The sequence below is a fragment of the Ursus maritimus genome, unplaced genomic scaffold (genome assembly GCF_017311325.1).
Source record: "Ursus maritimus isolate PB19 unplaced genomic scaffold, ASM1731132v1 scaffold_3, whole genome shotgun sequence".
NCBI classification, from domain to species: domain Eukaryota; kingdom Metazoa; phylum Chordata; class Mammalia; order Carnivora; family Ursidae; genus Ursus; species Ursus maritimus.
In genome coordinates, this window is record NW_024425563.1 from 32,419,439 (window position 1) to 32,441,594 (window position 22,156).

General features: G+C 36.4%; 1 protein-coding gene and 1 pseudogene across 1 annotated transcript in view; one reads left to right on the forward strand and one right to left on the reverse strand.

Annotated features, from left to right (window-relative positions):
* The window catches only part of CAPZA2 (capping actin protein of muscle Z-line subunit alpha 2), a 57,620-nt gene that overhangs the window by 27,917 nt on the left and 7,547 nt on the right, over nt 1-22,156 (reverse strand). The window lies entirely within an intron of this gene.
* On the forward strand, nt 1,183-16,373 carry LOC103676672 (annotated as a pseudogene).

Below are 22,156 nucleotides of genomic sequence, written 5' to 3' on the forward strand. Positions count from 1 at the left end.
TCAATTTAAAACAAAAAGAAAAGATTCTGTAGTCTGGAACACTGAACAGTTTGAAGTAAAATCTCTGTTATGGGATACCACTGTGAGATAACAGTGATGAAAATTATTTTTTTTAATGAGATTATTTAAATTAGTGCTTAACAAGCACTCTACATGAATCACGTCATTTATTCTTCACAACCACCTTATGAGGTAGTTCCTATTATGTATCTGCATTTTTTTTTTTGATGAGGTCACTGAAGCAGTAGAAGTTAAGTAACTCGGTCTGATTCCTGAATCTACATTTTTATTCACTACAACACTATGCTGCTTCTCAGATTTAAAATAGTTTTGGTAGAATGGGTACAATCTTCCCACCAAAAGATGAACATGTAGCCACCAAACAACTATCTCAATATAAACTTTTTTTTGGTGTTTAAAATGTCAATAGCAACAACATAAAAGAAACAGAAAATTCCTTAAAAGACACAAGCTCACTCAAGAAGAAACAGATAACCTGCATATTCCTAAGATCTATTAAATAAACTGAGTTTGTTGTTAAAAGCCTTCCAACGAATAAAATTCCAGGTTTTCTTACACCAAACATTTAAGGAAGAAATAATACCAATTAACACGAATTATTCCAGAAAAACGAGGGGAACACTATCCAATTCATTTTAAAACAACGGTGTTATCCTGTAACAAAGACATAACATCTCAAGAAATACAACTCACAACAAACGTATCTCTCATGAACACAGATCCAAAATCCTCAATAATATAACAGAAAATTGAATCTAGGATTATAGAGAAAGGATAACACATCATGACCAAGTATAATCCCGGAACTGTAGAGCTGTTTCAATACTGAAAATGACAGCAATTCACAATACCAAGTGATTAAAGATAAAAAACCACAGATCATTTTAAAAGATGCAGAAAAATTATTTGATAACATTGAACAACTAATCATGACAAAAACTCAGCAAACTAAGAAGAAAATGTCCTTAATCTGATAAAAGGTATCTGCAAAAAAAGCCTACAAGCTAACATCATCCTTAATGGTCAAAGACTGAATGCTTTTCCCCTAAAATCAGAAATGAGACAAGAATGTTTGTTCCCACTACTACTATTCAACCTCATATTGTCTTAGTGCAATAAGACATTTCATAGATAAAATAAAACTTTCTACTTGCAGACAACATGACTGCTTACAGTGAAAAATCCCAAGGTAAAAAATAATAATTCGTGTGTAAATATAACGAAAGATGTACAGGACTAGTGTGCTGAAAACTACACAAAATTACTGATGAAAGAAATCAAAGAAGAGCTAAATAAATGGAGAGATATGTTATGTTCATAGACTGGAAGACTCAATAATGTGAAGATGACAATTTTTCCCAACAATTCTATAGATTCAACGGAGGCCCAATCAAAATCAAAGCAGAATTTTTCTGATAAACATCAACAGGCTGATTCTAACACTGATAGGTTTTCTATATTATTACTTTTCTATGTATAAAGAACGTAATGAATGCAGATTATTTTGGCTATGTATTAAGACCCCCCCCCCCCCAAATGTAAGCAAGATAAAAAAAAATCACTGTGTTGACCAAAATAACCACAAACATATACACATGGCATTAAAAATAGATTCTGGTTAGGAAATGAGAGAATGAAATATGTTATTTTACACCCTTAATAGTAAATGCAAAGTAGTAAAGACAAATGAACAAGGATAGCTAAAACAATTTTGAAAAAGAACAAAATTGGAGAATTCATGCTATCTGATTTCAAGACTTATCACTGGATCTGAACTAAGAGTCCGAAAACATACACATATATATGGCCAAATGATTTTCAATAAAGGTGCAAAGGCAATTTAATGGAGAAAGGGTATCTTTTCAACAAAGGATATTCAAACAATTAGATATCCATGAGCAAAAACACGAACACCAACCTAAACCTCACACCTTATAAAAAAAAATTACATCAAAATGGATCAATAGCTCTAAATGTAAACCAAGAAACTTAAAAAAATCAAAAAGAAACAGAAGAAAATCTTCATGACCTGGGGTTAGGCAAAAAACTCTTGGACATATTAAACCATGATCCATTAAAAAAAAAAGACTGATAAATTTGACTTCATTGAAATTAAAACCTTTGGCTCTGGTAAAGACACTGTTAAGAGAATGAAAAGACAAGCTACAAACCTAGAGAAAATATTAGCAAATCACATATCTGACAAAGGACTTGTATCCAGAATATAAACACTCAAAAGTCAACAGTAAGAAAATAGTAAGCAAAAGATGGACACTTCAGTGGACAGGGTATACAGAAGGCAAATAAATGCACAAAAGGATGTGCAACATCATAAATCATTAGGGAAATGAATACTGAAATCATGAAACACTACTACATACCTAACAGAATGGCTAAAATAAAAAAAGACTGATAATACCAAACACTGCTAAGGATGCAAAACTGGAACTCTAATACATGGCTGTGACAGCCCAAAATGGTACCAACCAGTCTGGAAAACAGTTTGGCAATTTCTTATAAAGTTAAGCACGCACCACCTAACAATCTTACTTCCAGGTATCTACCCTAGAGAAATGCAAACCTACATCCACACAAAAATCTGTTCACTGGGATACCTGGGTGGCTCAGTCAGCTGAGCGTCGGACTCTTGATTTCAGCTCAGATCATGATCTCAGGGTCGTGGGATCCAGCCCCATGTAGGGCTCTGCACACACATTCACATCCCTGCGCCCACCCGCTCTTTCTCTTTAAAAAAAAAAAAAAAAAAAAATCGGGCACCTGAGTGGCTCAGTTGGTTAAGTGTTTGCCTTCGGCTCGGGTCATGATCCTTGAGTCCTGGGATGGAGACCCACCCATCAGGCTCCCCACTCAGTGGGGAGTCTGCATCTTCCTCTCCCTCTGCTCCTCCCAACCCCCAGCCCTGGGCTCGTGCTCTCTCCTCCCTCTCTAATAAATAAATAAATAATCTTTAAAAAAATGTATTCACCAATACTCAAAACTGGAAACAACCCACAACCCGAATGTCCGTAAATGGGTGAATGTATAAAAGATGATGTTGCTACATAATGGAATACTACTATATGTTTTATGTGTTTTCAAAATTGCTTTCTTCTAAATGTTTAAAATTACTATTAAAATCAAAAGCCAAAATATAAAAAATAATTTTAAACAGGCACAGGTGGAGTAGAGTATGGAAGCAGTGCATGGTAAATGTACATTAGAATCTATTATAATTATTTAAATGTCTTAACTTCTTAATTTCCTTCATCACACCCTGCCCCTGCCACTGAGGTAAGGAGTTGTGAGCATTTAAGACAAAGTCTTAAACATTACCACAGGCAACAAATAAAAACTGGTAACTTGCTGACGAATTTATCAATATTTCTTTCAAAAACATTTAGAATTTTGATGTAATTAGTTTTTTTTTAAGATTTTTTTCTTTATTTATATGAGAGAGAGAGAGCATGAGCAGGGGGAATCATAGAGGGAGAGGGAGAAGGGCTCTACCCCAGGAACCTGGGACAATGACATGAGCTAAAGGTAGAGGCATAACCGACTAAGCCATCCAGGCGCCCCGAGGTTACTGTTTCTAACAGTACTAATGACTTATAAAACTGACAAAATTAAAGTACTAAGAGCAAGCACTATATATATATAGCATATTTGGTGATACAATTAGCTGAGCTGTTGAGCTTTAAAATTTTAAGTTCTTTGGGAAAAAAAAGGCATATACCTTTTAGAATTTAAGTTCTATTTGGAGTTTTTACCAAGAAAACAAAAACAATCTAAATTTTTTTCCTATAGACTTATTGACCCTTGTTATTGCTAAATGTATGCATTTAGCATGCAGTAACCAAAAACAGTTAACAGATTGCTCACAATACCCAAAGTGACTGGTGGGTCAAAAGAAGCACCATTAAAGATAGGTCATAGGGGCTGTCTGTGAACCCAAAAACAACCTGGATTACACCAGCTATGCCTGGATATTATAATCTGGTCTTTGTCAATTTCACTAAGAAGAATGTGATTTTTGGATTTCTCAGGTGTTAAAGGAAAGGAAGTATATCTGCCACAGTAAATGCTTAATTGTCTTCTAAGAAATTAATTATCAGGGTATTTTCTAAGCACTGCTATAGACTCAATGTTCCCCTACATCCATCCTTCCTAGCCAACTTTTTTTTTCTCTTAAAAACTATTCTAGCCCACTTCTAACTCCAAGAAAAGAAAAATGGTCATACAACAAGAAGTCCCAAGAGTAGAATGAATTTCTGAAAATAATCAAAAACATATTTCCTTGAAGTTTTTCTAATATACATTAAATTATACTCCATTTACCCCTTGGAATATTACAGCTTTTCTGGAAGAGCCCAGTGAATTATTAGATATATTCCCATGCCCTCTGCTAAATCTTCTGCATTACCCACCATCTTCCACCACATATTATGCAAAATCAAGCCCTTCTAAACTGGAATCAGATTCAGGAAAGAGTTATTTTATTGTTCTTTTGGGGGGGCGGCAGAGGGAGAGGAGAGAGAGAATCTTTATCAGATTCAGAAAAGTTATTTTATTATTTCTTCCTTTTTTTTTTTTTTTTTTTTTTGAGGTGGGGGCAGAGGGAGAGGAGAGAGAGAATCTTGAGAGCCCGGCGTGGGGCTTGAGCCTAAGACCCTGAGATGATGATCTGAGCAGAAATCAAGAGTTGGACCCTTGACTGACTGAGCCACCCAGGTGTCTCCCCCTTTTTTTTTAGAGAAAGCAAGAGGGGAAAGGGACAGAGGGAGAGGAGAGAGAATCTACTTTATTGTATTTCTAAACTGCAATTCTAGATTGGTGGGGTGGGACAGTGGGGGGGGGAGGTGTGGCTAGATGGGAGATTACCTCTTACCTATGTTAGTCACTGGCAGCTCATAGGCACACTTCATAACAACTGCACCAAGAAATGTAGTTTTAAAAAGTTAACCTATTAGTGTAGAGCTTAATGTACTGACCTGAGCTAAAAGCTGAAAGAGCTATATTTTTCCCTTTCTATCTCTTGGATCCAAATAATATTTGTGTAAAATATGCACAAAGATAAACATAACATAAAAACATATTCTATTCCTTTGTGCTTCTGGTTAAAGAGCAGATACCACATGTGACTATAAAGTTACTTATACAGAAGATAAAGCGGTATATTCAAAACAATATCCAAAATGTTAGCATACATTAATCCCACAAAAAAATAACTTCTGCCTATCAACTGAGATAACACAGAAGTATTACTGTCAAACATTTTTTTACACAATGTTTTTCTTATTTTTTTTTTTTTTAAGATTTATTTATTTGAGAGAGACAGAGAGTGCATGAGGAGCGGAACCTCAAGGAGGCACAGAGCCCAAAGTGGGGCTCAATCACAGGACCCTGAGATCAGGACGTGAACTGAAACCAAGAGTCAGATGCTTAACCAACTGCACCACCCAGGCACCCCTTTCTTCCTTTAAAAGAAATTCCACAATTAAAACAACAAATTAAGTAATGGTAGTAATGGGTAGTAACTCACAGAATAAAATAAGAATTCATAAGTCCATACTGACACAAAGAAATGAATGAACAAGGGAAAGCTCTTCATTAGAGTAGAATTTCAACTTATCAATGCAGAAGGAATGACTGAATTAGAAAATCACCTTGAGGACCACCACAGTAATTGCTGCAAGCAAGAATCATCAAGGGATGCTAAAATTTATGGATAAAAGCATGGTAAAATGACAACAGGACATTTACATGATCTGAAAAGTATCTTTCCAAATAATTATAAAGGGTAAATAGTAATTTTACATTGAAGAAACTTGCCAACACACCATCTTTACCAAATGAGCAAAGTTGTAAATAATAGGAAAAACTGACATCATATGCCTCGTAATAGGATATACTGAGGATACATCACTTACAGCCAAAAATTCATAGGCTGAATCTAATCATGAGGAAACATCAAACCAAAATTGAGGTGCAATCTACAAAATAACTAGTCCAGACTCTTCAAAAGTTAAATCATAAAAACAAACAATGCTGAGAAATTGTTCCAGATTAAAGACATTACAATAAAATTCAATATGATCCTGGATCGGATCCTGGACCAACAACTGGTGAAATAGGAATAGGGTCTGTTGATAAGAAAACAGTATTATATCAGTATAATTTCCTGATTTTGATAACTGCATTGTGGTTAGGCAACAGAAAGCCCTAAACAGTGAAGGACTTACAGAGCAGGAAAAAAATTTCTCCTGTACTCTGAGATTATGGGGATTTTCTCCTACATATTTTTAAATTTTAAAATTTTGCTCTTTGCATTTAGGTCTTTAATCCACCTGGGACTGATTTTTGTGTATGATGTGAGATAGAGATACATTTTTTAAATTACACTGTCATATGGATAAATAAAACAACCTAATACTATTTGTTAAAATGTCTATCTTTCCCAGTGAACCAACACAAAACAAGACAAAGGGGAAAAAAGTATCTTACATATTCACAATATTTTTAAAATGTGAGTTACTTCTTTATTTCAGTCACAGATATGAAAAACATGTGATACACTTTAATAAAATCCAAGTCCTTCTAAATAAAATATGTCGGATTAATTTAGCAGTCATCCTTCAGGTGGTAATTACAAAAATGTAATTTCCTCAAGGAACTTCTAAATATTCAATATCAGAAGGCAACAGGAAGAGATGCTGTCCTATTATTATGGAGGCACTGGCTAACATTAAGAAAATATCAAGTAAGTAATGTAAAATTAAATTAATATTCCATTTCTTCTCACAAACCACTTATTTTGTTTTAAAGACTTCCAATAGTTATCTCTGGAAGTGGTGAATAATTCATTTTTATACATAAAAATTCTAGTATGATTATTTAGGCATTGCTGTAATTCACAATGAGCCACTGTGTCCTTAAAATCAAGTTAAATAATTTTGGGTTAAATTCTAATTACTTGCGTTCTAATTAAAATATGACTCTATCTACCATTTTTGTTTGTTTACAATAGTTTGAAACAACTCATGATTCTGGAGACTCAAAAACAATTCGTTATAATTTAGACCTTATGAAAAAACAAAGTGAATGGGTACTTTTTTGATGTTTCATCTATGGCTGAACATATTTAACTTCACTTTTTCATTAAACATCTACACAAATTGTGTTTGAGGAGTGTTGTAATTGTTTAATACAAATTTTCAAATGACAAAAACCTGTCTTTGTATTACCCATCAAAATCACTTACTTCAAGAGTTCTCTCTCATGACCCAGCAATCTCATACCGGTTTTTACATAAAAGAAATAAATGCATATGTCCACAAATATAATGCATAAGAATGTTCATAAGCAGCCTTATTCATAATAACCCTAGATGTCCATCAAGAGGAAAATGGGGGTGCGTGGCTGGCTCAGTGGGAAGAGTGAACAGCCCTTGATCTTGGGGTTGTAAGTTCAAGCCCATGTTGGGTTGTAGAGATCACTTAAATAAATAAAACTTAAAAAAAAAAAGAGGAAAATGGATAAATTAACTGGGGTACTGATGCAAGCAATACCATGAATAAATCTCAAAAAGAAGTTGAGTGGAAAGAAGCCAGACATACACAAAAAATGCATACTGTGTGATTCCATTTATAAGACATCCAAAATCAGGGTAAACTAATCTATGGTGATAAAAGTTAAAGTATGGTTGGGCAAAGGGTGTAGGGATTGATCAGAAAGAAGCATAAGGGAATTTTCTGAAGTGAGAGAAAATGTTCTTTAAGTGAATGGTGGTTGCACACATATTGTGAAAATTCACTGAACTGGGTATTTAAGACTTGTGCATTTTATGGCAGGCAAATTATACCTCAACTAAAAAAATTTTTTTTAATCTCCCATATATATATGATAGCATATCTTATTTTTATTATGTACAAAATGTTAACTTTAAAACTTAGTAACCATAGACATACAGATAGCCAACAGACACAGGAAAAGATGCTCATCATCACCTGTCATCAGGGAATGCAAATCAAAAGTACAATGAGATATCACTTCAACACCTGTCAGAATGGCTAAAATTAAAAACAAGAAACAACAGGTGTTGGCAAGGACACGGAGAAAAGGAACCTTCTTATTGTTGGTGGGAATACAAACTGATGCAGCCATGCTGGAAAACAGTTTGGAGGATCCTCAAGAAGTTAAAAACAGAACTACCCTACGAGCCAGCAAATGCGCTACTGGGTGTTTACCCAAGGGATACAAAAACACTAATTCAAAGGGATACATGCATCTCTATGTTTATAGCAGCATTATGTACAATAGCCAAACCACGGAAGCAGCCTAAGTATCCACTGATTGATGAATGGATAAAGAAGATGTGGTGTGTACACACACGCGCGCACGCCATGGAATACTACTCAGCCATAAAAAAGAATGAAATCTTGACATTTACAACATGAATGAAACTACTAGACAGTACAATGCTAAGTGAAATAAGTCAGAGAAAGACAAATACCATGATTTCACTCATATGTGGAATTTAAGAAACAAAACAAATGAGCAAAGGGAAAAAAAGAGAGACAGATAAAAAACAGCCTCCTAAATAGAGAAAAACTGATAGTTGGTTACCAGAGAGAAGGTGGGTGAGGGGATGGGTGAAATAGGTGATGGAGATTAAGAAGTGCACATGTCATGATGAGTAACAAGTGACTGAAATAAAAATTTAGGGGCACCTGGCTGGCTCAGTAGATGGAATGTGCAACTCTTGATCTCAGAGTGGGGGGTTCAAGCCCCATGTTGGGTATAGAGATTAAATAAATAAATATTTTTTTAAAAAGGTTAAAAAAAACTTTAGTAACCATGATAATTAATGAGTGAGATATTATTTGCTTATTTTCTAAGAATCACAAACCTTTAACACTAATTTTTATTGCTAAAAATCCACAAACTATATTTATCCAACATTTTGCTTTCTTTTTTTTTTAAGTAGACTCCGCACCCAATGTGGGGGTTTGAACTCACAACCCCAAGATCAAGCATCGCATGCTCTACTGACTGAGACAGGCAAGCACCCCCAACACTTCGTTTTCATAGAAAATACAGTAAAAAAAAGTTAGAGGTAAAAGTTTTAAAGAAACAAAAATTAAGAACCTTTGGCTTTCATTCTGAATTAGAGAGAGTAGTACATTGGCATAAATCTATACTACCTAGGACATCTGTCTCAGTCTCCTTAAAAAATACTGGGGGTTTTAGGGTGCCTGGATAGCACAGCTGGTTGAGCGCCCGACTCTTGGTTTCAGCTCAGGTTGTGATCTCAGGGTTGTGAGACTGAGCCCCGTGTTGGGATCAATACTCAGTGCACAGTCTGCTTGGGACTCTCTCTCCCTCCTCTTCTGCCCCTTCCCCCTGCACTTGCACTCTCTTTCTCTCTCTCAAATACATAAATCTTTTTTTTTTTTTTTTAGACTTTATTTATTTATTTGACAGAGAGAGACAGCGAGAGAGGGAACACAAGCAGGGGGAGTGGAAGAAGCAGGCTTCCTGCTGAGCATGGAGCCCGATGCGGGGCTCAATCCCATCACGACATAAATAAATCTTTAAAAAAAAATACTGGGACATTTTTGCTTACATTAAGGACTCTGGTCAGATAATATTTTTACTCATTTCCTTTATCAGTGGACAATTTATAAGAAGGAAATCTCAATGCTCACACTGAATAAACTGAAGTCACCTTTCTAAGAAATCCCACACTAATGAAATGTCTACATTTTGAACTCTACATAGTTTTCATCAACTAGATTCTGTTTGCAGGGAAGACTTGACTGATAAGGATTGATGAAGTATGACATCCTAGGGAAGGGGGGAGACCAAGTAAATAATACAGGGTAAAATAAGTAAAAAACCCTTACCACTTCAATTCTAAATCATTGCACCAACTATATAAATGTTACAGTTGTATCTATCAAGTCACAGGCAAATATGTTAGAATTTGTTCTTGAAAAGTTATATTAAAATCTCCTATTGAATTTACTTTAAAAAAACGTGGCTAACTTTCCATCTCTTATGCTTCCAAAATTCTCAATGTTTAACACCGATTTAGTCTGGGAAGAAAAAGAAATTCAGAAAGAAAAGAAAAAGAAAACCAGAGAGGAAACAGACTTTGCCTATATGTTAACTATATCTGAGTGCTTAGAATGGTGCCTGGCAGATAGAAGGCTCTCAAGTATTTGCTGAATAACTAAACATCCAATATCCCTTCAAGGCAAGATTCCTGTTGCCCCTGTCCCATACTCTGCGCTCAGTAGATAGTTACTATATGTCGAATAAATCTACAAGCAAGGGGCGCCTGGGTGGCTCAGTCGTTAAGCATCTGCCTTTGGCTTAGGGTGTGATCCCAGAGTCCTGGGATCGAGCCCCACATCAGGCTCCTCCGCTGGGAGCCTGCTTCTTCCTCTCCCACCCCCCTGCCTATGTTCCCTCTCTCGCTGGCTCTCTGTCAAATAAAAAAAAAAAAAAATCTTAAAAAACAATAAATCTACAAGCAAGAATAAACTCTAACATTTATTTAGAACATTTAGGGAATGTACTATTTAAATGAAATGAACATTTTAAGAGTTATCACTAGTACAATTCTATACATAAACTGTTAATTTTCAAATAAACTACACTCAAAACCACAAAACTTATGCTAATATAAGGAAGCAGTATAGTGTATACTCTCTGGAGTCAGAATGACTGGGTTGGATTTTCATCTCCACTACTCATTAGCTATGTAAACGTGGGTAAATATATAATATTAGCTATTATTAGCAATAACAATAGTAGATAATAAGTATTAGTATAGCTATTATTAGCAATAACAATAGTAGATAATAAGTATTAGTATAGCTCTAGTATTCTTAAAAATAGCCCTGGAACACAGATATTTTCACATTACATGTTAGTTTCTTTGTGCCCTACAGTGATAGAAGGGTGGCATCCACCCAGGGATTTCTGTGTTGTCTGCAGTGCATTCACTTCCATATACCGACATCCTTTCTCCTCACTTGGAAATCATCCTTTCCCTCTCTACTTGACTCTGGTCATCTAGAAACCAGTGACAGCAACACTGGAGAAAAAGCTGGTTTCCTAGCTGCATGGTTGGAATGTACAAGATCTGCACTTTTATCTAAGACAAATGATCTGTACCCAAGTTTTGATCTTTTTAACTTCTATAAACTTCCATTTTTTACAGGGAAATTAAGGCAATGAAATATACCATTATTTCTGAAACTTTTTAAACCCCTGCCTCTGTTAGATAAAATAAAATGTTATCTAAAATTACTCTCTGAGATAGCTGTTATTACTTTTAACTTATGAAAGAGAAAACAGAGATCCAGAATTGGAATTTGAATGAAGTGTTCAAATGAAGTCCAAGGTTTTTTATAGAGCTGCCTCCCAGTACAGCATCATCTTTCTATGATGGTTCAGAAGACAGGCTGAGGACAAAAGAAAACTCTAGGCAATCTCACCTACTTCCACCACTTCAATTATCCTCACACAACACCACAGCTCTCAAATCTATACATCTACCATGTTGTTCGTCAACATCAAGATGCATTTTTCTAAGTATAACTTATTTACTAGAAATCTCCATCAAAATGTCTCAAAGATACTTTAGACTGTCTCATCCAAACTTACTCCCTTCTATTCTTTGTAAAATTACTGGCACCACCTAGAAATCATTCTACTTTTCCCTCTCTCCCTCTGGCACACGATCAGTGAGAGTCTCTCTCTCTTGCTCAAATCCAATTCCCCCTTCTTCGATTCCATTCCACTTAGACCCACTTTGTTCAGCATTGTTACAACAGCAATCCTGTCTTACAATTTTCTCCAAAATTCATTTTCCATTCTACCACTAGACTGGTATTTTTCAATGCAAATTCTAATGTTTCTTCCTGCTTAAAATCATCTAACGGTTCCCCCACTGCCAACAAAATAAAGTCCAAAGTCCCTAATATAACATATAAAGCTTCTCCATATCTGAAGGCTATAAAAGGTAATTGTTAACGGCATAAATTCTAAAATAAGACTATATGGACTCAATTACAGTTCCACTGCTTACCACCTGTATGACCACAAGCAAATAAAATTCTGTTTCCTTACTTGCAGTAAATGATATAATACACTTAGAAAAGTGCCTGGCACAGAGCAAGCACTCAAATAATAGCTACTACTTTTTTACTCTGCCATTTACCAGCTCCTACAGCCTATCTAATCCTTTTCTCATCCCACATATACACAATACTGGAGCCTTGGCACTCCAGTCTCTCAAACAGGAACCCTTGTCTTCTGTACCTCCACATCACTGCACACATATGATCTGGCCATCTTTTATCTACTGTGGTAAATTATACACAGCAGCAGAATTTCTTAAACTCTGCAAGTTATCAGAAGAAATGATGACAAAGAAAAGCAAACTCAAAGATCAAATTATACCATTAAAAATTTGGGGGGGGCGCCTGGGTGGCTTAGTTAAGCATCTAACTTCAGATCACATCATGATCTCAGGGTCCTGGGATCGAGCCTTGCATGGGGCTCCCCTCTCAGTGGGGAGTCTGCTTCTCCCTCTCCCTATGCCCCTCCCCCCACTAGTGTTCTCTTTCTCTCAAATAAATAAAATCTTTAAAATAAATACATAAATTTTTGATGCATTATTTAGTATAGCAATCATTAGTAAATACTTTTGATAGACAGTATTATTAGGACCTGTGGCATAAGGTCTAAAATTAAGGACCAGTATTATGCGTGCTCTGACATGTGGGGAAAACCAGGAGGGCCTTGAATGGCCTAACTCCAAGTTCCTATTCTCATTCTGCTCCTGCAGATAAGGTCCCCAAGTCAGACAACCTTCTTTATCACAGGGAACAGGCACAGTTCCTGCTTATGCCTGAGGAGCAGGCTCCAGTTCCCTGCCAGTCTGCAGAATTCTTCAAACAAGCTGATCACATCTTCCTGTGGGAACTAAGGATCACTCCACCCTCTTGATACTACAGAACTTGCATTCCACGGCCTCTCCTTGTTCACTCTGTTCCCAAGTGCAACCTTCAAGTGGCCCTATACAGTGTGCTGTGTCCCCTTCTCCTCCGCTGTTGAGTATATGTGATTATATAAACTGCTGTTCGTCTAATCTGTCTGGTATCATAACCCTAAGGTAGGTGCCCCTCCCTCACCAACAGAAAGAAGAGGAGGAGAATAAAATAAGATCTGGGAAGCTCAAATTAAGATATGTAACTGGGGACTAAGAAGCAAGGAACTCAGCTATTTAAAAAATATATTTTAAGCAAGCAAGCAAGTTGATATATGGCCCAAACATTAGAAGGGCAAGAGAGAGATTCTTCAAAGATCTTTATTTTTATTTCAGACATAAATTTACAACTGTGGTTATCTAGTTTCCTATCCTCCAATGAATTTGAAGAGAGGAAGGAAAGGTTGATAGTTGTACTTAGAACATTAAAAAAAGGAAAGGTCTGAGCCAACCTGACAAAGGCTGAAGAAAACAAAGATCCTTTATAGGAAAAAAAAATTACAATCAAGTCCTGAAATTCAGGAGCTAATCAAACCTCTTCAAAAGAGAGCTCTAAAATTCTTAGTAAATAAATTTTTATCTAAGAATAACGATAAGCTTACAGATAAAAGCTGAAAATAATGATCAAGATTTTGAATTATAGATGACGTAGATTAAACATCTCAAAACCTCCAGACTTACTGCAACTCTACTGAGTGATCAAATAATTGGGAAAAGTCCTGTGGATGTGGTCAGTGGAGTGGAAGATGAATTAGAGACTCTTCCACAATTGTAGGCAATGTTCCTCTACTCTTTTCTATTGTGTGGCCTATGAAAATCTCCTTGCTAGTTTCCTTACTAAATTAGTTTTAAATAGTGAGAAATGGTCTTTGATAGAGCAAATTAGAAGACCTGAAAGTCAAATGGACTTCCTCAAAAATGAACACTGTGCCATGCTAGTACTGTTTCAAGACTCTGTTCAACCTTCTCTGGATCAGAATACTCACAAATGCCTGAAGAAAGTGGACACAATTCAGTTGTAAATCATTAAATTGCTCAGACAAGCAGAAAAAAGGATATTCATGTTTCAATATCAGATGAAGTTGATTCCACTATCCTTACAGAGAATTCTCCAAATCCTTTCCCCTTTTACTTCTCCACTAGGTAAAAGTACAATTCATTTTGATAAATTCAAGAAAACTGTCTCCTGCTTTCTACCAGGCACTACTTTCTGTTTGTGAATGTTTGCAGGCAGTCATTTAGGATCGGAGGTACCTCAGATTGCAGACAATAAAAAAGTATGTTAATGCTGGGACGCTGCCTGCCATCAACTGTTCCTCATGTGCTGCAGGCAAGAGCGGAGCTGATGATGCCCTTCCTACTGTGCAGAGCACGCGTACACCCAGAGCCTACAGGAAGAAATCAGTTTCCCCATACACTTTCCAATTTGATCAAGAGGCCAGATGATAAGCAAAGCAAATAATACTGGTGAGTTGTGTGGCATTCACACATCATGTTGGACCAACATGTGTAGAAACCAAACATTAACCACAGGAATGGGAAGAGATTAGTCACAACATCCAGAAAGATGACTACTTGTGGCTCAATCCTGTGGAGTGGTGGTGCCTTATTTTCTACAGAAGTTCTCAATTCCTTGGTTCTTGCAGTGTTGCAACAAATATAAATAGAAGATAAGGCACATCTGGTATACGAAGCTATCATCAAAATCCTTGGCATCATGGCATGCACTGACCATCCGGATAAATATTTAAATCGAGTACTGAATTGTTGCTCTTGGTCTCCGGTGATCAGAAAGATTAGTTAATACAACACATTAAGTGTTTATACCATCCTATGCTTCCTCGACTACAGAATATGGAAGCATGCGATCTTATCTTACACCTACACTGCTGAGTAAGACTGAAAATCTTCTCCAGGAGGGAGACATAAAGAGGGAAGGCTGGATGCACATAAACTCCACAAGGACCTTCTGCCTTGCAGGCCTCAATTGTCACTCTGCCTTAGTGGTAGAGTGCCCCCTTCTCAAGCAAAGCCAAGCTTCATGGTGAAATGCGAGAGAGAGAGGTGACTAGATCCCTCTGGCCTAGGGTGCCTGTTTGCAATGTCTATTACTGGAAGAGGGGAACATCTGGCAGTGTTACTTCAGCTTTATCTGCTAGAATATGCAGATACAACAGGGTGGGAGAGTTTCCTACAGATTGCCGATCAATTGTTGCCACAATTTACAGAAACTGTTGGCGAAATTAATGTTAATTCAACAAACCATGTCTACGAATTCTCTACATTTTTCTGATACTTTTGCTGGATGCAGTAAGTTGGCAAAAATTTTAAAAACACTAAGGTAAATAAAACTTTAGATCCAGGAGATTTTAAGACTGTCTGAAAAAGACACTGTTCTTTAGCAGGCAGCTGGGAGGCCTCACCAAAGCAGCTGTAAGAGTAAGCTGACAAAAATTTAATTTAAATTTTTAAAAAAGCCTCGAGCAACTGAAAAGAAGAGGGGAAAGGAGATGAAAGCATAAAAAGCAGACAAGCAAGTGCATGGAAACACATATATACACACCACACAAATAGCTACCTGGAATCATTAAATCTAGAGGCAAACAGCCCTGCATACCACAGGAGATACACGGGAGAGACCTACACTAAAAATTATTTGTTGTTTATCTTAAATTCAAATTTAACCAGGCATCTTACATTTTATCTGAGAACCCTGCCAACATCCCCTTTAATTTCCCTATGTTGGACATTACCCCACATAATTATCTCCTTCCTGTTTAAGTCATGAGAAAATAGAGTTGACCTTTCCCAGATCTAGACGCCTGTTAAATTTTGCTTGGAAAGCTTTTGAAAACACAGATTCCCATGTTCTATTCCAGATCTACTGAATCCACCTCTAGAGCACTGAGACCTAGAAATGTGTATTTTAGAAAATCTCCTCCAGGTGATTCTGATGTGGCCAGATATTGTATCTACTGTCTTAGAAGGGATTGTATATGCAAAATTTGAGGTGTTGATTCTCTGAAGAAAGGTATCACAGGTTTCACCTGATTCTTAAGGAATGCGATACCAAAGAGAGTCACTGCCTTAGAGACTAGTAATAAAATTAAAAAGAACTATCATGCATTTTTCCACTTCAACTGCAAAATTACTTGACACTGTCTCCTACAACTCTGTAAAAACTGCCCATGTCTTTTTGAGAGTTACAAGTAAAATAAATACAGAGAAGACTTTTTTGAATTCTATCATAAATAGTTTATAATGAAGTGATCACTACTGCATGTCTGTGTTATAGACTAACTTATTTGAATATTCTTAAAAGTGGTAATGTTTTGGTAAGTTTTCCTTAAGAATTTTTTCCTTTATAACTATCATTTTGAATGTTAATTAAAAACAAAGCCACTGTCACTTAACCTAAAACTAGGTCATCTACTGAATTAAAAGGAATGCTTCTTTAAATATGTTTTTACCATTTATTTAAGAGTAAAAAACCCATGAATCCAAAGTAGGCATTATCATTAACTGAAAAAGAAAAGTTATGTATAAACTATTATTTATCTAAAATTTTCAATTTCTCTCTCCTGAATCATTTCCCTTAGTCTACGAACATTGCTAAATTTTTTTATCTTAAAAAAGTACTCCTAAATTAAATAGTAGAGAAAAAAAAAACCCTATTCTTTCTCTTCTATTTCACTACCAGATTTTTTAAAGAATAATTAATACTTATTGTCACCACGTCTTACCTTTCTTTAGTCAACACTTATTGAGCATCTAATACTGTGACATTCAACCCAGTGGAACATTTATATCACCTGGGAGGCTTTTTCTTTTCTTTTCTTTTCTTTTCTTTTTTTTTACAACAAGGGTACAAAGGCTCCAGGCCTCACCGGTAAGCGAAGCTTGGGTACCCACGTTTGTTTATACACTCTCCAGTTGATTCTATTGTGCAACTAGAGTTGAAAACCACTAATATAATTTATGCCAGGCACTGTACTAGAATTACAAAGATGAATAAGACACCGGGCCTGCCCCTGAACAAAGGAAGTAAGAAAACCAGGTAAACTTATTAAAATCAGCAAATGTTATAACAAAGGTATATACAAATTGCTAAGGGAGCACAGGCCAGGATACAAAAGAGATGAGGGAAGTCTTTGGGTCTGGTTACTGAAGGATAAGCAGTTTACCATGCAAGACATGACTGAAAGGCCATTTCTGGAGAAAGAAAGCATATACATACTTTTTAGACTTGGGTAATATGGCTTTTGTCTATCTTCTCCCTGCTCCAAACACTAATAAAATTGCCCTCTTAAAGGCCACCAGTGGAAGGAAATAATAAAGATTAGAACAGAAATAAATGATAGAGAAACTAAAAATATCAACAAAACAGTTCAATGAAACTAGGAGCTAGTTCTTTGAAATTTTAAAATTGCTAAACCTCTAGCCAGATTTATCAAAAAGAAAAGGGAAAGGACCCAAATAAATAAAATCACAAATTAAAGAAATAACAACCGACACCACAGAAATACAAATACTCATAAGAGATTATGAAAAACTATATGCCAACAAATTGGACAACCTAGAAGAAATGGATAAATTCCTACAAACATATAAATTACCAAAACTGAAACAGGAAGATATAGAAAGCTTGAACAGACTGATAACTAGCAAAGAAACTGAATCAGTAATCAAAAAAATCCCAATAAACAAAAGTCCAGGACCATATAGCTTGACAGGCAAATTTTACCAAACAGAATTAACACCTATTCCTCTCAAACTATTACATTAAATAAAAAAGGAAGGAAAACTTCCAAATTCATTCTGAGTCCAGCATTTCCCTGATACCAAAACCAGATAAAGACACCACAAAAAAAAGAGAGAATTACAGGCCAGTATCCCTAATGAACATAGATGCAAAGATCCTCAACAAAATACTAGCAAACCGAATCCAGCAATACATTAAAAAAATCATTCACCACAATCAAGCGGGATTTATTCCAATCAAGTGGTTCAATATGCACAAATCAATGTGATGCATCACATTAATACAAGAAAGCATAAGGACCATATGATCATTTCAATAGATGCAGAAAAAGCATCTGACAAAGTACAACTTCCATTCATAATAAAAACCCTCAATGAAGTAGGTTTAGAGGGAACACACCTCAACATAATAAAGGCCATATAGGAAAAACCCACAGATAATATCATCCTGAAAGGGGAAAACCTGAGAGCTTTTCTTCTATGGTCATGAACAAGATAGGGATGTCCACTCTCATCACTTTTATTCAACATAGTCCTGGAAGTCCTAGCCACAGCAATCAGACAAAAAGAAACAAAAAGCATCCAAAAAGGTAAGGAAGAAGTAAAACTTTCACTATCTGCAGATGACATTACACTCTACACAGAAAACCCAAAAGACCTCAGCAAAAAACTGCTATAACTGATAAATTCCATAAAGTTGCAGGACACAAAATCGAAGTACAGAAATCTGTTGCATTTCTACACACCAATAATGAAGCAAGAAAGAGAAATGAAGGAATCAATCCCAACTACAACTGCACCAAAAATATTAAGATACCTGGGATTAAACCTAACCAAAGAAGTTAAAGACCTGTACTCTGAAAACTATAAAATACCAATGAAAGAGGGGTACCTGTGTGACTCAGTCAGTTAACATTCAGACTTTTGGTTTTACCTCAGGTCATGATCTTGGTGCTGTGAGATCCAGCCCCTACCTCTTCCCGTCTTCGGGGAGATCCTCTTCCCCTACCTCGTGCAAGCGTGCACTGTCTCTAAAATAAATAAATAAAATCTAAAAACAACAATGATGAAATTGAAGATGACACAAAGAAATCTAAAGACATTCCATGCTCATGGATTGGAAGAACAAATACTGTTAAAATTTCTACGCTACACAAAGCAATCTAAACCTTTAATGCAATCCCTATCAAAATACCAACAGCATTTTTCACAGAGCTATAACAAACAATCCTAAAATTTGTATGGAGGGCGCCTGGGTAGCGCAGTCGTTAAGCGTCTGCCTTCGGCTCAGGGCGTGATCCTGGCGTTCCGGGATCGAGTCCCACATCGGGCTCCTCCGCTGGGAGCCTGCTTCTTCCTCTCCCACTCCCCTGCTGTGTTCCCTCTCTCGCTGGCTGTCTCTCTGTCACATAAATAAATAAAATCTTTAAAAAAAAAAAAAAATTTGTATGGAACCACAAAAGATCCCGAATAGCAAAAGCAATCTTGAAAAGCAAAGCTGGAGGAATCACAATTCTGGACTTCAAGTTATATTACAAAGCTGCAGTAATCAAAACAGTATGGTATTGGCACAAAAATACAGATCAATGGAACAGAATAGAAAACCCAGAAATGAACTCACGATTATGGTCAATTAATCTTTGATAAAGCAGGAAAGGATATCCAGTGAGGAAAAAGTCTCTTCAATAAATGGTGTTGGAAATACTAGACAGCAACATGCAAAAGAATTAAACTGGACCACTTTCTTACACCAAACACAAAAATAAACTCAAAATGGATTAAAGACCTAAATGTGAGGCCAGAAACCATAAAAATCCTAGAAGAGAACACAGGCAGTAACTTCTCTGATATCAGCTGTAACAACTTCTTTCTAAATATGTCTCCTAAGGCTAGGGAAACAAAAGCAAAAATAAACTACTGGGACATCAACATAAAAAGCTTCTATAGAGCAAAGGAAACAATCAACAAAAATAAAAGGCAACCTACAAAATAGAAGATATTTGCAAATGACCTATCTGATAAAGGGCTAGTATTCAAAATATATAAACAACTTATAAAACTCAACACCCATAAAATGAATAATCCAAAAAATGGGCAGAAGACATGAGCAGATATTCATAAAATCAATAACGCAAAAAATGGGCAGAAGACATGAACAGATATTTTCCCAAAGAAAACATACATATGGCCAGCAGACACATGAAAAGATGCTCAACATCCCTCATCACTAGGGAAATACAAATCAAAACTACAATGAGATATCACCCCACACCTGTCAGAATGGCTAAAATCAACAACACAAGAAACAACAGGTGTTGGCAAGCATGTGGAGAAAGGGGAACCCTCCGCATTGTTGGTGGGAATGCAAACTGGTGTGGTCATTGTAAAAAGCAATATGGAGGTTCCTTAAAAATTTTTAAATAGAACTATCCTTTGATCCAGCAGCTGTTCTACTGGGTATTTACTCAAAGAATACAAAAACACTAATTCGAAGGGATACATACACCCCTACGTTTATTATCTACAATAGCAAAATTATGAAAAGAGCCCGTGTCCAACAGATTGACAAATGGATAAAGAAGATGTGTATGTATAAATGGAATATTATTCAGCCATAAAAAGAAAGAAATCTTGCCATTTGCAATGACATGGATGGAGCTAGAAAGTATTATGCTAAGCAAAACAGGATCAGTCAGAGAAAGACAAATACCACATGACTTAACTCATATGTGGAATTTAAGCAACAAAACCAATGAGCAAAGGGAAACAAGAAAAGAGAGAGAGAGGCAAATCAAGAAATAGACTCTTAACTACAGAGAACAAACCAATGGTTACCAGAAGGGAGGTGGGTGGAGAGATGGGTTAAGTAAGTGATGGGGATTAGGAGTACACTTGTGATGAGCACTGGGTGTTATATGTTAGTATGGAATCACTATATTGTACATCTGAAACTAGTATTACACTGTATGTTAACAACTGGAATTTAAATAAAAAGTTAAAAAAAAAAAAAAAGGCCACCAGCCTCCCATCTACCACTTAGTTGGCCTTATCTGCACTAGTTTTCCCACCTATAAAATGGATATAATAACAAAATTACTCTGACAATTGAGAGATTAATTAATGTAGTATAGATAGTGGCATACAATAGATAAAATTTGTTTCTTATCCCTGTATCTTAAGTGCAAAGGCTTTTCTCAAACCTATATTCCTTTTAATCTCTGCAATACTGGTACTGCTCCTTCTGGAAATTCTCTTCAAGTTCTGTGAAATGAGCACATATCTGTGCTACATATACACTTCTTTTTTTTTTTTTTTCAAAGATTTTACCCATTTATTCAACAGAGATAGAGACAGCCAGCGAGAGAGGGAACACAAGCAGGGGGAGTGGGAGAGGAAGAAGCAGGCTCATAGCGGAGGAGCCTGATGTGGGGCTCGATCCTATAATGCCAGGATCACGCCCTGAGCTGAAGGCAGATGCTCAACCGCTGTGCCACCCAGGCGCCCCTACATATACACTTCTACTTCAAGAATCATCCCACACCTTTTCCTCTCCTTCTTTTATTTTCTAAATAAAAGTATATCCAAAAGTATATGCTCTCTGACCTCTCCTCTTCGCTATGTCTAAGTTTCTCCTAGAAGTTTTATTCCATCTTGTGGCTTTAATCCACAAAAGTGGATTCCCAAATCTATATAAACTCTCTGGGCCTGACCGTTCTTTCCAAGCTCCATTTCTGTTTCCCTATTTTCTAGGCATGTTCAAATAGATATCCTGCTACCATCTCAGACTCAAGCTCAACATTATTCCTCCCAGCTGTCCACCTTCTTCCTGAATCCCCTAGTTGTTAGTGGTGGTACCACTTCCCAGTTATTCAGATTTTAACATTCAGAGTTATCCTGATTCTCCCATTTCCCCTACATTCATTCACCAAGTTCTGTTGATTCCAACTCAAACCTGTTAGCAATCATTTTTTTCTTCATGTCTTGTGAAACTACTTTAAGTCAGGTCTTAACACTCAATCCAGGTTCCCACTGTTCTGACTAGCTCCAATCTGTCTGGACTCATGGTTCTCGACCAGGGACAATTCTGTCCTACAGGAAAACATTCTGATTATCACGACTGGGGGGAAAGGGGTGCTACTGGCACCATGTAGGCCAAGGATGCTATTAAACATCCTACAATGCACAGGACAGCCCTCACAATGTTATCTGGCCCCAAATGTCAATAACGTTGAGGTTAAGAAACCCTGTGCTATTTAACAGCACAGTTCATCTTTGCATCTCTTACTTGCAAAGTACCTGATATAACTCATACTG